We start from the raw sequence: 13398 nt of genomic DNA on the forward strand, positions 1-13398 counted from the left end.
ACTGAATGGGGCCTACACTTCCAGAAACAGACGTAAATGTCAAAAATTTAATTCTATGTTTTTTGCTATGTTTTTTGCTATGTTTTTCTGTATTATAATAAATGAGCTTCTGGCACTTCAACGCATGGTTAGATTAAAAAACACAAAGCGGCTGAACTTTTAAAAATGTAGAAAATTTAATTCCATGTTATTTGCGATGTTTTTTTGAATTATAATAAATGAGCTCCTGGCAACTCAACGCGTGTTTGGATTAAAAAAGTAGTGGTATGTTGATAAAGTTGCTGAATGGGGCATACACTTCTAAAACAACCGTTAGTGTAAAAAATTTAATTCTTTGTTTTTTGCGATGTTTTTCTGTATTATAATAAATGCGCTCCTGGCACTTCAACGCATGGTTAGATTAAAAAACACAAAGCGGCTGAATGGGGCTTACACTTTTTAAAATGTAGAAAATTTAATTCCATGTTATTTGCGATGTTTTTTTGAATTATAATAAATGAGCTCCTGGCAACTCAACGCGTGTTTGGATTAAAAAAGTAGTGGTATGTAGACAAAGCGGCTGAATGGGGCCTTTACTTCCAAAAACAACAGTTAGTGTAAGAAAAATTAATTCTATGTTTCTTGCGATGTTTTTCATAGTAAGAAATAAACTCCTTGGGGCTCAACGCGTGGCCGGCTAAAAATTGTAGTGCACTGTTGACAAATCGGCAGCATGAGGCTTAAACTTCCAACAACAACAGTTAATGTAGAAAATTTAATTTCATCCGTCGAAGGTTTTATGCAATAGTAAACGCCAGAGTGGTTTCATACTAGCTTCTGGGTATCTCTGTGTCTTAGAAAAAATATTTATTATGCACTTAATAAGGAGAAGCAGTTTTTTTTTTCCTCTAAAGTTTGCTTCAATGATATCTTTTAATTTGTCATTTACTCTTTAAAGTCTACACAAACTTAATGTCATGAGATAAAACATCTTTTTTTTTTGTTTAAATAAAATGAATTTAGGAATTTTACATCTTTTTTTTTGTTGAAATTTCCCTCTAAATACCATTTTTCTTCATCCAAAAACAAAAAAAAAAAAAAACAAACTTGAATAATTTTTATTGGAATTCCTTTCTCATTCAACAAACAAAACAGAAAGAAAAAAAAAAATATTGTTGCACCCATTTCGAGCACCCTGCGGCTTCCAATTGACATTGAGAACTTTAAAACCATATCCATTAACCTTTTCAATTTTATTTTCTCATTTGGAACTCTTTTATATCCATTTCCATTTGCCAGAGTTTCCACATGCAACCGCACACTCTTTTGTATATAAATTCTGTGTGTGCCACAGTGCCACTGAAAATCTAAAAGTCGATTAAGAATGGGGAGCATCATGGAGATGGAGAGAAGCCTTATTCAAGCTCTCTAGCTTCTACTTCCATTTCTACAATTTATACTATACATAGCAAACCATCAGGCAATAATGCAAAAAACTTTTCTCCCTTCTTGCGTGTCGAGAACAATTTCGATTTGCATTTGTTTTTATTAAAAACTGCAGTTGAAAGTTATTCACTTTGTTTTTCATTTTTATTTTATTTTTATTTTTCATTCTGACTTAGTTTGACTACGGATTGCTATTTTTGTTATTTTCCTCCAAAAAAAAAAAAAGTACAAAGGAAAAACCAAAAAACTTTTTCGCTAGAGTCAAGTTGAAAAATCAACTTGCCATAGTGGAATTGGGAAAAAGAGATTTTTGACATGCAAATTAGTTGCCAACTAAAAATGTACACACGACGATGATGCTTGAAAACAGTAGCTCTAGTTGTTGAAACTATTATAATATTTCTTCAATTAATTAAACAGTAAAAATTTTGGCAGCTAATTTTATCGTGGAAATTTTTGCTCAAAAATTTTACCCAGCGACACAAGAGTTGGAAAAAAGTTTTTGAGTAGTTTTTGTGCTTTTATGGTGTATGCATGTGGCGTGCAGGCTATAGTGAAAAAGTTGTGATGTCATAAATTTTGTACATTTTTGGAAATGAATTTGAAAAGTTTATTATTTTCAAGCTGACATTTGGACGAATAGACCAGGGTCGATAATTTTTGAAACCAAAAAAAATCATAGTAGAATGAAACCCATTGGAAAAGGAGGTGAATATGATGAAAATTAAGTGAAAAATAAATTACGGGCGAGCCGAGTTCGGGAAGTGGGTGGGTTGAGTTTTTAATGGTAAAAAATGGTATATCTCGATTTCCGGCAAAACTACAAATCCTATAGAAAAAAGTTGTATGGCAAAGTTGTAGGTAATAAAAAGATCTACAGATTTTGTATCAACAATTTTTTCACATAACCTCAAAATTTATGTGAAAAATTCAAAAAACCGAGTTTTTGGTTTTTTATTTTTATCTTTTTCAAAAACAAAAATTTTTCTACGAAATTTGGTGAAAACTTACCTTATTATGTCCCAAATACACTGTAATTTATTTGATTTAAAATATTAATTTGTTCACCTTATTTTGACTTAATACCAAAAAAACACCCTAATTTTCAATCGAAAATTCACGTGTCAAAATATCAGCTTTTTTCAAATAGTCGGTGGGCATTTCGTTCCTTAAAATATCTATTTTCTGATGGTGTAAAAAAAGTTGTATATTAGTATACTATAGAACATGTTCTAGTAAAATTCAAAAAATGAAAAAAGCTTGAATTCGAAAAAAAATTTTTATCATTGTTTACAATTTTGGCCTATTTATTCAAATTTACACTTTAATTACTCAAAAAACGTAAGATTTCATGTAACATTGATTAATCTTACGTTTTTTGAGTAATTAAAGTGTAAATTTGAATAAATAGGCCAAAATTGTAAACAATGATAAAAATTTTTTTTCGAATTCAAGCTTTTTTCATTTTTTGAATTTTACTAGAACATGTTCTATAGTATACTAATGTACAACTTTTTTTACACCATCAGAAAATAGATATTTTAAGGAACGAAATGCCCACCGACTTTTTGAAAAAAGCTGATATTTTGACACGTGAATTTTCGATTGAAAATTAGGGTGTTTTTTTGGTATTAAGTCAAAATAAGGTGAACAAATTAATATTTTAAATCAAATAAATTACAGTGTATTTGGGACATAATAAGGTAAGTTTTCACCAAATTTCGTAGAAAAATTTTTGTTTTTGAAAAAGATAAAAATAAAAAACCAAAAACTCGGTTTTTTGAATTTTTCACATAAATTTTGAGGTTATGTGAAAAAATTGTTGATACAAAATCTGTAGATCTTTTTATTACCTACAACTTTGCCATACAACTTTTTTCTATAGGATTTGTAGTTTTGCCGGAAATCGAGATATACCATTTTTTACCACTAAAAACTCAACCCACCCACTTCCCGAACTCGGCTCGCCCGTAATTTATTTTTCCTTTCATTCTTATCATATTCCCCTCCTTTTCCAATGGGTTTCATCCTACTATGATTTTTTTGTACTTTTTAATGTTTTTGAAGGCATCGGCACTGGTCTAGAAGTGTTAAAATACATATTTATTTTTAATTATAATAATTTCAACTTTGGAATGAAAATAAGTGATAGGTTTCATTATCGGGAGCACTAAAAGTTCTGAAAACTCCTTACCCAGATAACCCGAAATCCTGAAAATCCCAAAAGCTCATTACACTGTAAATGTAAAATCCAAGAAAATCCATAAAAACCCAAAATCCCCAAAAATTATCTTATATAAAATGAAAAATTTGAGCAAATTTTTCGAAATTTCGATATCCCATTCGAGATTTTTGGTTTTTGGGTATTCTGGGTTTTCAGGATTTGGGATTTTCAGGATAAGGAGCTTTCAGAACTTAAGATTTTCTGCGTTTCGGCTTTTCTGGATTTTGATTTTCGGGGTTTCGGGATTTTGGTTTTCAGGATTTTGACTCCAACCCTTAGACCAAAATGTTTGGGCAAATTTTTCGGAGTTTCGGAAAACCGATTCGGGGTTTGGGTTTCGGGATTTTGGTTTTTCTGGATTTTGGGTTTTCTGGGTTTTTGGGGTTTCGGGTTTACGGGATTCTGACCCCAATTTCAAAAAATTATTTCTGTGTCAATAAGTTAAAAGTGCTTAAGTCAATTTTTATCATTTTTCAGTATAAGCATTTGTGGACATGTTTTTTTTGTACTTTTTGTGTGATTACTTTTAAACTGTTGCCTCTAGAGGACTAACAATTTTTGAAGTGAAAACTTCTTTAGTATCGTAGTGATTTGAAACAAGATGAAACGAAAACGCGACACGACTTCAACTCGTTATAACTTTTTTTGTTTTAATAGATAGATGAATGAAATTTGTACTGTAGAAAGGTAATTAAATAAATTATAATTGTACAAAATTTCAATTAATTTCATATTCAAAATTTGGAGATAACGGTAAAAAGATGTTCTTTTCCAACACACGTTATATCTTTTGATCTAGTGCACATACAAATTTGATTTAACTTTAATACGCATGCTGATTACCTTTTATTTGATATATCACACATAACGTTACGTGCTTTACAAGTTACACAATCTTAAATTGAAAAAAATTTAAAATACAGTGTAGGAAGTACTGTAATCTCAGTCTGGAAATTCCACATGGTTGACTTTAAAAAATTCTAACTTCTCTTGTAGACATTTTTGAAATAAGATTTATACATCATTATACAAGGTGAAACAATAAGCTTTCACATGGTATAAAATTTTTTATAGGTTGTCAAACAAAAAAATGGAATTAATAGCATGAGAACATAAAAATAAATGTTTTTTTTGCTTTTTTTGATGAAATTTCATCGAGTTTAAAAAATTCTATCTCTTTTTGTAGATGTCTCATAGACTTGATCTATATATATATTTTGAGCTAAGACAATAAGCTTTCAAGTGGTGTAAAAATTTGTATAGGTTGTTTGGTAAAAAATGCATTTAATAGCGTGAGAAGATAAAAATACGTGTTTTATCGCTTTTTTTTATGGAAATTGATCGAGTTCAAAAAATTCTAGCTCTTTTTGTAGATGTCTCATAGACCTGATCGATATATATATATTTTAAGCTAAGACAACAAGCTTTCAGATGATATAAAATTTATATAGGTTGTCATATAAAAAACATTAATTTAAAGGTGATAGAATAAAAATAGCTAGATTTTTTCTATTTTATTTTTTTTTTTTTTTTGAAGAAAAATGATTTTTTAAGGTTTCACTTCTACCACGTGTTAATTGCACACATGATTTTTTTCTTGTTATACCTTTTCAAGGAACAAAACAGCTAATGTTACTTAAGCTGTTTTGCAATATTGGCTTTGGTTCAAAATGCAATTTTTTAAAATGACTTAAGTCGTCATAAGAACACAAATGGCTCACTCGACCACAATTTTAAAATAGCTTATGTTGACCTAAGCGATGAATACATTTGAATTCAAATTGTCATAAAAGCTTATGTCATGACTTAAGCTGATTTAAAAAAATGTATTCTTTTTAAGATTTGGACGATTTTATTTTAACATATACATAAGCTATTATGCAAATGCAGTTTTTGTCCAAAAAGACTTAAGTTACTATATGATTTTTTTAAATTTTACGGTTTATTTTTTGCGTAGAGAAATGAAACCCAGACTAAAACAAAGCTGAACAAAACTTGGACTGAACAGGTGGACTGAACTACACTAGACTAAACTAGACTAGATCGTCTATAAATAAGTTTTTTTTTTAGTCAGTTAAAGCTAACATTTTCCGAATCACAGAACATTCAATTAAACAGCAAAAACTAACACATTATTGAACAATGCACAAAACAACAAAACAAACCATCAATCACCCTCAGCTATATGTCAAAGTTAATACCAAGCTGTAGTAAAAATCTGCTTCAAGCTCAATCCAGCCAGCGAGTAACTCAACAAAACAAACCATCAAAGTTCAAATTGTCTTTCATCCTTGACGAAGCGAATATAATTCGAAAATTTATTTATGCACGGCGAACACGTTTGTCTGAAACTTTCAGATTGTTAAACATCATCGCCTGCAGGTTACATTTCAGAATTAGAAAATATAAACTTGCAACTTTAAAACAAAGAATTGTAAAACTTTCCCCAAAGCCAAGTCGCCAGAAAAAAAAAAAACAAAACACTTGTTTAAAAGAAAACAAACAAAATAAAAAATCATAATAAACTTAATAAAAATTCCAATCAAACGAGAAAAAGACTCTAAATAAAACCGAGGTTTATTGAAAAGTACATTTATTCCATTCCATCGAATGGTCCTTAACATGACGATAGTCTTTGTTAACCACACATACCCCAAAGGACTCCCCCAACATTTGAAAAATAAAAAAAACAACAAAAAAAAAAGCAAATCGTTCGGAGTTGGCTGTTTGTTTATGCACACTTTTATGGAATTGGCACGCATTAAACTTTTATGGTATCGACAACATTGCCTCCTTGGGTCCTTGCTTTGGTTCATCATCATCATCATATCGTCTCTATGGATGCTTGGTGTCTGCTTTCACGTCTCTGTATCTTGTCGATGTTGTAATGATGTTGTATCATCGTTTTAAATTGTTTTTATTTTTGTTTGCTTTGTTTTTATTGGAGCAATTTTTGGTTCCTTTTGTCGTAAGATGTTGGGGAATTTTGATAGAAAAGAAGGAAGAAAAACAAAGTGATGAACTTTGGTGGTGACATTTCTTCGATTTTCGACACAAAAGATTGACTTTTATGTTCTGCCATTTATGTCGATGTTTTTTTTTTTTTTGGGGGGGGGGGCTCAAAAAATCAGGCTTTTGAGGGTTGTTGGATGTGATGACGATGATTATGAACTCCCTTCTGAGGGAATAGGATGGTGTAAAGTCTAATAGGATCACAATTTTAAATATTTGCTTCTCGTATCTCATATATATAGTTAACTGGGAAATACCTAGTTTACTGATGGGAATGTGTAAGTACAGAGCATAACCTATATCAAATGTAATAAGACTTTATTTCGGTGCATAAATTCTAAAGAGATGATGTTTGGTTGACATCTTAATTATACATATAAAATTTTAGAGCAAAGGCTTAACCAAAAGGACATCATAGATATTATTCGGAGTAGCATTAATTTGTGTGGTGAACAGGGCCGCAATTTTAGTTTTGAAGATGAAGGACGGAGGAACAAAAAGTAGGTAAGTACTTCAAGAACTCTTCCAGAACTAATTCTGACATGATTTAAGAGAGTCAGAAGTAGGATGTTGCAAGGGCCTCGAAGTTTTTTTTAAGCAGTTTCTCAATTTTTGTGAACTCTAAATAAAGTTAATGTTTCTTGCAAAACATATCTCAAAAATGATTAGAAAGCTGTTCGGTTATAACTAACGGTTAAGTAAAGAATCAAATTTGGATGGCTGAGATTAAAAATTGGTATCAGTTTGGTGGGGAAAGACGAAAGAGTCGTTTCAAAAAAAGGCACCCAAATACATAAATACCGGTATAATTCAATAACCTAAACTGTTTCCATTGTACGCTCTTCGACTTAGAAACAAAAATAAAACTTTCAAACATTTTTTTTTTAATTTTTAAAGTTATATTTTCAAATCGAGTTTTTGAAAAGGTGACATTGAATCTCTTTGAAAAAAGTTAGTCTCGCAATTTTGTCTCCCTGTATGTAAGTACCTTTAACTAAAGCCTTAAGCCCCTTGAACGATTTTCTTCAAATTCCTTACTTCTTTTCTTATTTATGTGACCTTTTCTGATATCAAATTATGTAGATTTTATTATATAATGGTTAATTTGTTTATTTTTTATATTTTCTGATTTACCTATAAGACAATTAAAAAGTTTTTATTTTTTTTATTTTTTAAAGTTTTTAAAAATTTGTTGCTTATTGCTTCAGCTCAAAATTTTTATATCGATCATGTCTATTAAGCATCTACAAAAAGAGATAGAATTTTTTGAGCTTGATCAATTTTCGCAAGTTTTTTAATTTAACATTGTGTAGCTTGTAGTGAATGTTACAGTTATGTGTGATATACCAAATGAAAGGTAACATCATCAGGATGCTCAATAAAGTTAAATCAAATTTGTATTTGCTTTAGATCAAAAGATCGAACCTGTTGAATAATAAAACCTTATTTTACCGTTATCTCAAAATTGTGACTACAAAATTGATTGAAATTTTGCACAGATGTAATCCTGTCTATTATCTATCTATAAAATAAATTTCATTTATTTATCTGTTGAAGACAAAATGAAAAAAATAAAAAAAACGGTTAAAAAAGCTCAAAAAACTGGGGACAAAAAAACTTGTTTTTCCCGTTATTCGGTCAAAATCCATTTTAAAATTCCAATTGTCGCGTTTAGAAAATAGCCATTTTTTTAAATTTTGTTTTACCCCTATTTACCTTATTAAAAGATGGATTTTTTTTAAATCCTTCAAATGTATTTAACTTTAGGTTATTATCTTTCAAATAAGCTATAAAAGATTTTTGTATCTCTAATAGTTTATTTTTAATTGAAATTTTTGACCCACTGCAAAAGTGAGAGAGTGGAACGAAAGAAAATGGCCTCACTTTTTTGTGGTGGCTGCCATGGTTCATCGATTTATAAGACGTTATCACGTCAATAAATTCTATACTTCAAAAAATAGCTCTAACGGCTTTCTAAAATTTGCTTTTGTGAAAATTATACAAGAAATCAATAAAGCATACTTCGTTTGTGGTCAAAATCATTTAGAATGGTGTTTAAAAGAATTTTAAAAACAATTTTTGCGTTATTTTACATTTCTTAAGAGATTTTTCAAAAATATTAAAAATAAAATGCACGACTGGGGTCGCACGTACTTGCTCTTGCAGTTTAAAACACTTTTATGTTAGTTTACTTGTAGATTTTAAGAGCTGCCTCTATATAAAGTTAAAAAAATTTGTTGATGTTGGGGAAGAGCCGACATTTAGGGCAAAATTTTGAAAAATTTGTATGGGAGGTATACTTTTTTGACTTTTTTGAGAAAAACTAAAAATGCAGTTTTATTGCAATTGCTTCAAATATTACGTCTGCAAAGTTAAATCAAAATCGTTAGAGCCGTTTTTGAGTTATTTGGTTTGAATTGAAAAATTTGTATGGGAGGTACACTTTCTAAGCCAGATATAAAAAAAACAAAAAAAAATCAACTTTCAGAATTCCATAAAAATCATCTGTACCAAATTTGAAGAAAATCCGTCCACCCGTTTAGGCTGTGGAAATGTGTACAGATGGACGTACAGACGCACAGCCGCACAGACGCACAGTGTGTCGTCCCCTTATGATAAATCACTTTTTTTTTTGTTAAAAATTAATATTTTTGCTATTAAAATATAATTTAGAAGTGTCAACTCATATGAAAACATATTTATTTTAGAAAATAACCCAGGTTATGTATTCAAAATAAGCTCCGAAACATGAGTACCTCGGAAATCGAAAATATTTTGAGGAATTTATGGGAATCTTTGAGAGTGTATATTTCACGTTTGGTAATTGTTTGAAAAATTTTATTAATGTTATTTTGTTTATTTGAGTGTTGTTGTAAAACGTATAACAAAAAAAAATTAAATTTATAAAATTATATATGAGTTATTAAAATTTCTTTGATAAATGGCCAAAAAAAAAAAATTTAATTATTAAACTTAATTTAAAAAAAAACATATAAAATCATATCGATAATTTTTTTATATTATTTTGCCTTAGGCCTATACTTAATATTGGCAAAGTTTGGTCTGCTTCTGTTTGCGATTAACAGAGATAATCACATTTATGTGCTACGAGTCAAGTACTCAAAATAATTCATTTTTTGAGAAACATCTTCAAGGGGATCACAAAAATGAAAAAATCGATGTTTTTAATAATTTTTAGCCATACACAAGTAACAAAAAGCTGTTTATGTAATTAAAAATATTTTAAATATTGTTTTCAACAAAAAAAAATTATATTTTTCTGCATACTAAATTTTTAATATAATTACTTGACCCGGCCACGCTCTACTGTATATTATAGCGTATTTACCAACCTCGCCGATATAAGAATTTACGAAAATGCAAATAAAACATTATTTCAAAATTTGAAAGCGATTGACAAAAAACTATTCGAGATTTGCTATATGAAGCGCAAATAAACATACGATTTTTTTGTATAGAGAAGATAAACAAAACAAGTTGACTTCAACTTAAGATTTCTCAAAGTAGAAAAAAGATATTGAAAAGATTTAAACGGGTTTTAAAAGAAAACATTTAGTTCTTTTAGAAACTGTCACAAATTTATTTAAAATAAATCACCACGTTCAAGAACATAACCTCAAAAACAGTTAAAAAACGACATTTCAGATTTTCTAACGGGAATATTTCAAAAACGTGATATGATAGAATTTTTCTGACTTCAGATTCGAGTTCAGCACACCAAAAATCTTACGAAAAGTATATTTTTGTTTATATATAAAAAAAAATTAATTTTGCTCACAAGTGGCTTCTTCAATAAATGTTAATTTCATAAATTATACTGAAAAAAAAAGTAATAGGTTGTTTAATTTGTTAATTTGTAATTTTTTTTCTATTCCTGCCATAAAAACACAAAAAAAGATATTAAAACTCCAAAAACTTAGCTGCAAGTATTTATGATAAACTTTTGTATGGGCTCGACACACTGTGAGACGCATGGACGGAACCCACTTTTTTTGGAATTCTCCATTATCGTAATGTTGGTTTTGATTAAAACCTCAAATTTTTTTTTCGACACGAAACCAATACTTGCCCTATAGAGCAAGTAAAAAAATCTTCAACATAAAAGCAAATTTTTTTTTTGTATTTATGACCCAGGCGTGAATTTAATATTTTAACGGTTCCAACTCTTAAAAATAAAGAAAAATCAAGGTGTATCATTTGTTTTGAAATATTTTTTAGAATTGAATGAGATATTCATACATATAAAGAAATATTTTAAATATTATTTTATTTCTCTTATTTTCTTAAAAATGTAATAAAATTTATTCTTTTATTTTAAAAATAAAAAAAAAATAACAAATTTATGAGAGATATCAAAATGTTTTCTAAGAATAAGTTATTTATTGACAAGTTCTAAAAATAGCTATATGTTTAGAAATATTATATTCAATTAAGATTAATTCAATATAAATTATATTACGCATACACCACAGTGACCCTTGATTTTTTTTTTATTAAAACCTCTTACAATTATTAAACTTTGCACACTTAATATTCAAAGAAATTTAAATTAAATTAAATTTTTTGTTTTTATCAAACAAAAACCAATAAAATTACGTTTTTATTAAAAAAAAAATGTGTCTGTTATATGTATGTCTGCTCTTTCCGCCAACTAAGTTTTTTTTAAATATTTGTCCTATTTTTCAACATATTCAAGGATTATATAACTTTAAGTTTGACTTTATAATCTACGAGTAAGTCCGTCAATGTAAAAAGTATAAAATCTGATGTGCATTACACTATCATACTACTACATCCTTATGTCCTTTTAGTACAAAACTAAGTCATATGCCGCTGCTGCTGTTGTTGATGCCCAAGATATAAAATACCTACACCATGAGGACGAGAAAGGCAAAGTGAAAGCCTGCTGCATTCCGTTTTATACATTTGATGGATGAGCAGTCATCATAGTGAGTGTTTTATGATTTTCATGATGGTAGGTACCAACTTACATCATAGAACTTTGTTCTTATAATGCAAGTAAAATTGTTCCTTTTACTCCTGTCTGCTAACATACATATGTATATGAAACATGAAAATAATTTTGTTAGCAACACGATAATATATGAACATCCAGAGAGAGCCAAAGAGAGTGGGTAGTAGAATTATATTATTATTATATGTTGCCTGACTAGGTAATTCCTTAATTTGCAAGACTTTCAGACAGGATATTAATTATTGCCACATTTTGGACCAGAAATTTTCATAAAATGTAAGTTGACAAACTACATAGTTACCAACCAAAGAGAAGAAAGGTATAAAGAAGGAAATTGTGTTGGAAATAAAGGAGATATAAATAATTGGTTTATGGTAAATTTCTGTAGGTATAGTACATCAATCTAAGGAACTTAATTGGTTATTAACTTAAACAAGAAGTACAATTAAGGAAATTTCTGTATGTTAAACATTAAAAGCCGTGTGTTAATGACCAATTTTTGAGATTTGGTAGAAATTCAATAACTTTTTAAAAATTAGAAGAATTAAAAAAAAGTCATTCCTCGAAAACATGTCCTTAAAGGCAATTCTTATTCAGCTTTTCCTTTTTTATGTAATCAAAACTAAATATTAAAAAAAAAATATTTTCATCAAACTCAGAAAAACAAAAATCGAAGAAATTTGAGAAGATTGAAGTAAGCTCTCTAACAAACAAACAAACAGATTGGTTTTCTCGCATCATAGCCGAAATCATTTCCATAATAATAATTATTATTGCTGATAGGAGTATGTGACGATGCCGAACATAATATTCAGTTTTTATACATTCAAGGCTTTTTTTTTTGCCTTAGTTTTCTGTAGGGGTAGAGGGTTGCGAAGGGATATTAATTCAATTTTTTCTCATATCAGTTCGTTTATACTGTCACATCAGAGTATTCATTTTCATTCTTTTGAATATTCTTGTTTTTTTTTTTTTACTTTTATGGATTTGCTGTTACGTGATGAGGATAAGATATTTTTTTTTTGTGTGTGAGTTTCCTGTCAATTGGGAGAAAATATATAAATGTAGATACTCTTATGATCAATATTCAATGGATTGACAGTTTTTGGGAAGATATGGGAACTATTAATTAGTGACTGAAAATGATGTCAACTCTATATAAGGATGAATTTATGAGGAAAAGTAATTATGTTAGTTTGGGGAAGTAATTTGATGCAACTCATTTTGGTTATGTCTCAAGAGAGATAGATATGTATAAGCTGTACGTATTCCTTGAGTTAATTAGAGCTTGATTAAATTTCTCTTTGATTACTGACGAAAATCATATGATTATTACTTTTTTTTATTATTTGAATATAAATAACTATGATTTCCATCTCTTCAGTCTAAAAACTTTAATTTTTTTAATTAAAATCACTCCAATTCAAGAGTTTACCTACTTTCAGTGGTATCAACGAAAAAGTCGAAACTTAAAAATGTAAACTTTTTAGGGGTATCACTTTTTCTTAGCTTAAGATATTTTTTTACAAATTTATAATAAGATCTCTTATCAGAAAGATTTTGTATGGCAAGTTCAACTTTTTGACAAGTTAGAAAATGGTCAAACGCAGTTAGGTACTAAAAAAAATAGAGCAATTTTCAAAAATAGAAGAATAACATTCAATTAAGATTTTTCAATTTTAAAACCCGAGTCGAACATTTAGCACTATTTAAAACTTAAATACTATCTAAAAATTATTTG

The sequence above is a fragment of the Episyrphus balteatus genome, chromosome 1, assembly GCF_945859705.1.
Source record: "Episyrphus balteatus chromosome 1, idEpiBalt1.1, whole genome shotgun sequence".
Classification (NCBI taxonomy): domain Eukaryota; kingdom Metazoa; phylum Arthropoda; class Insecta; order Diptera; family Syrphidae; genus Episyrphus; species Episyrphus balteatus.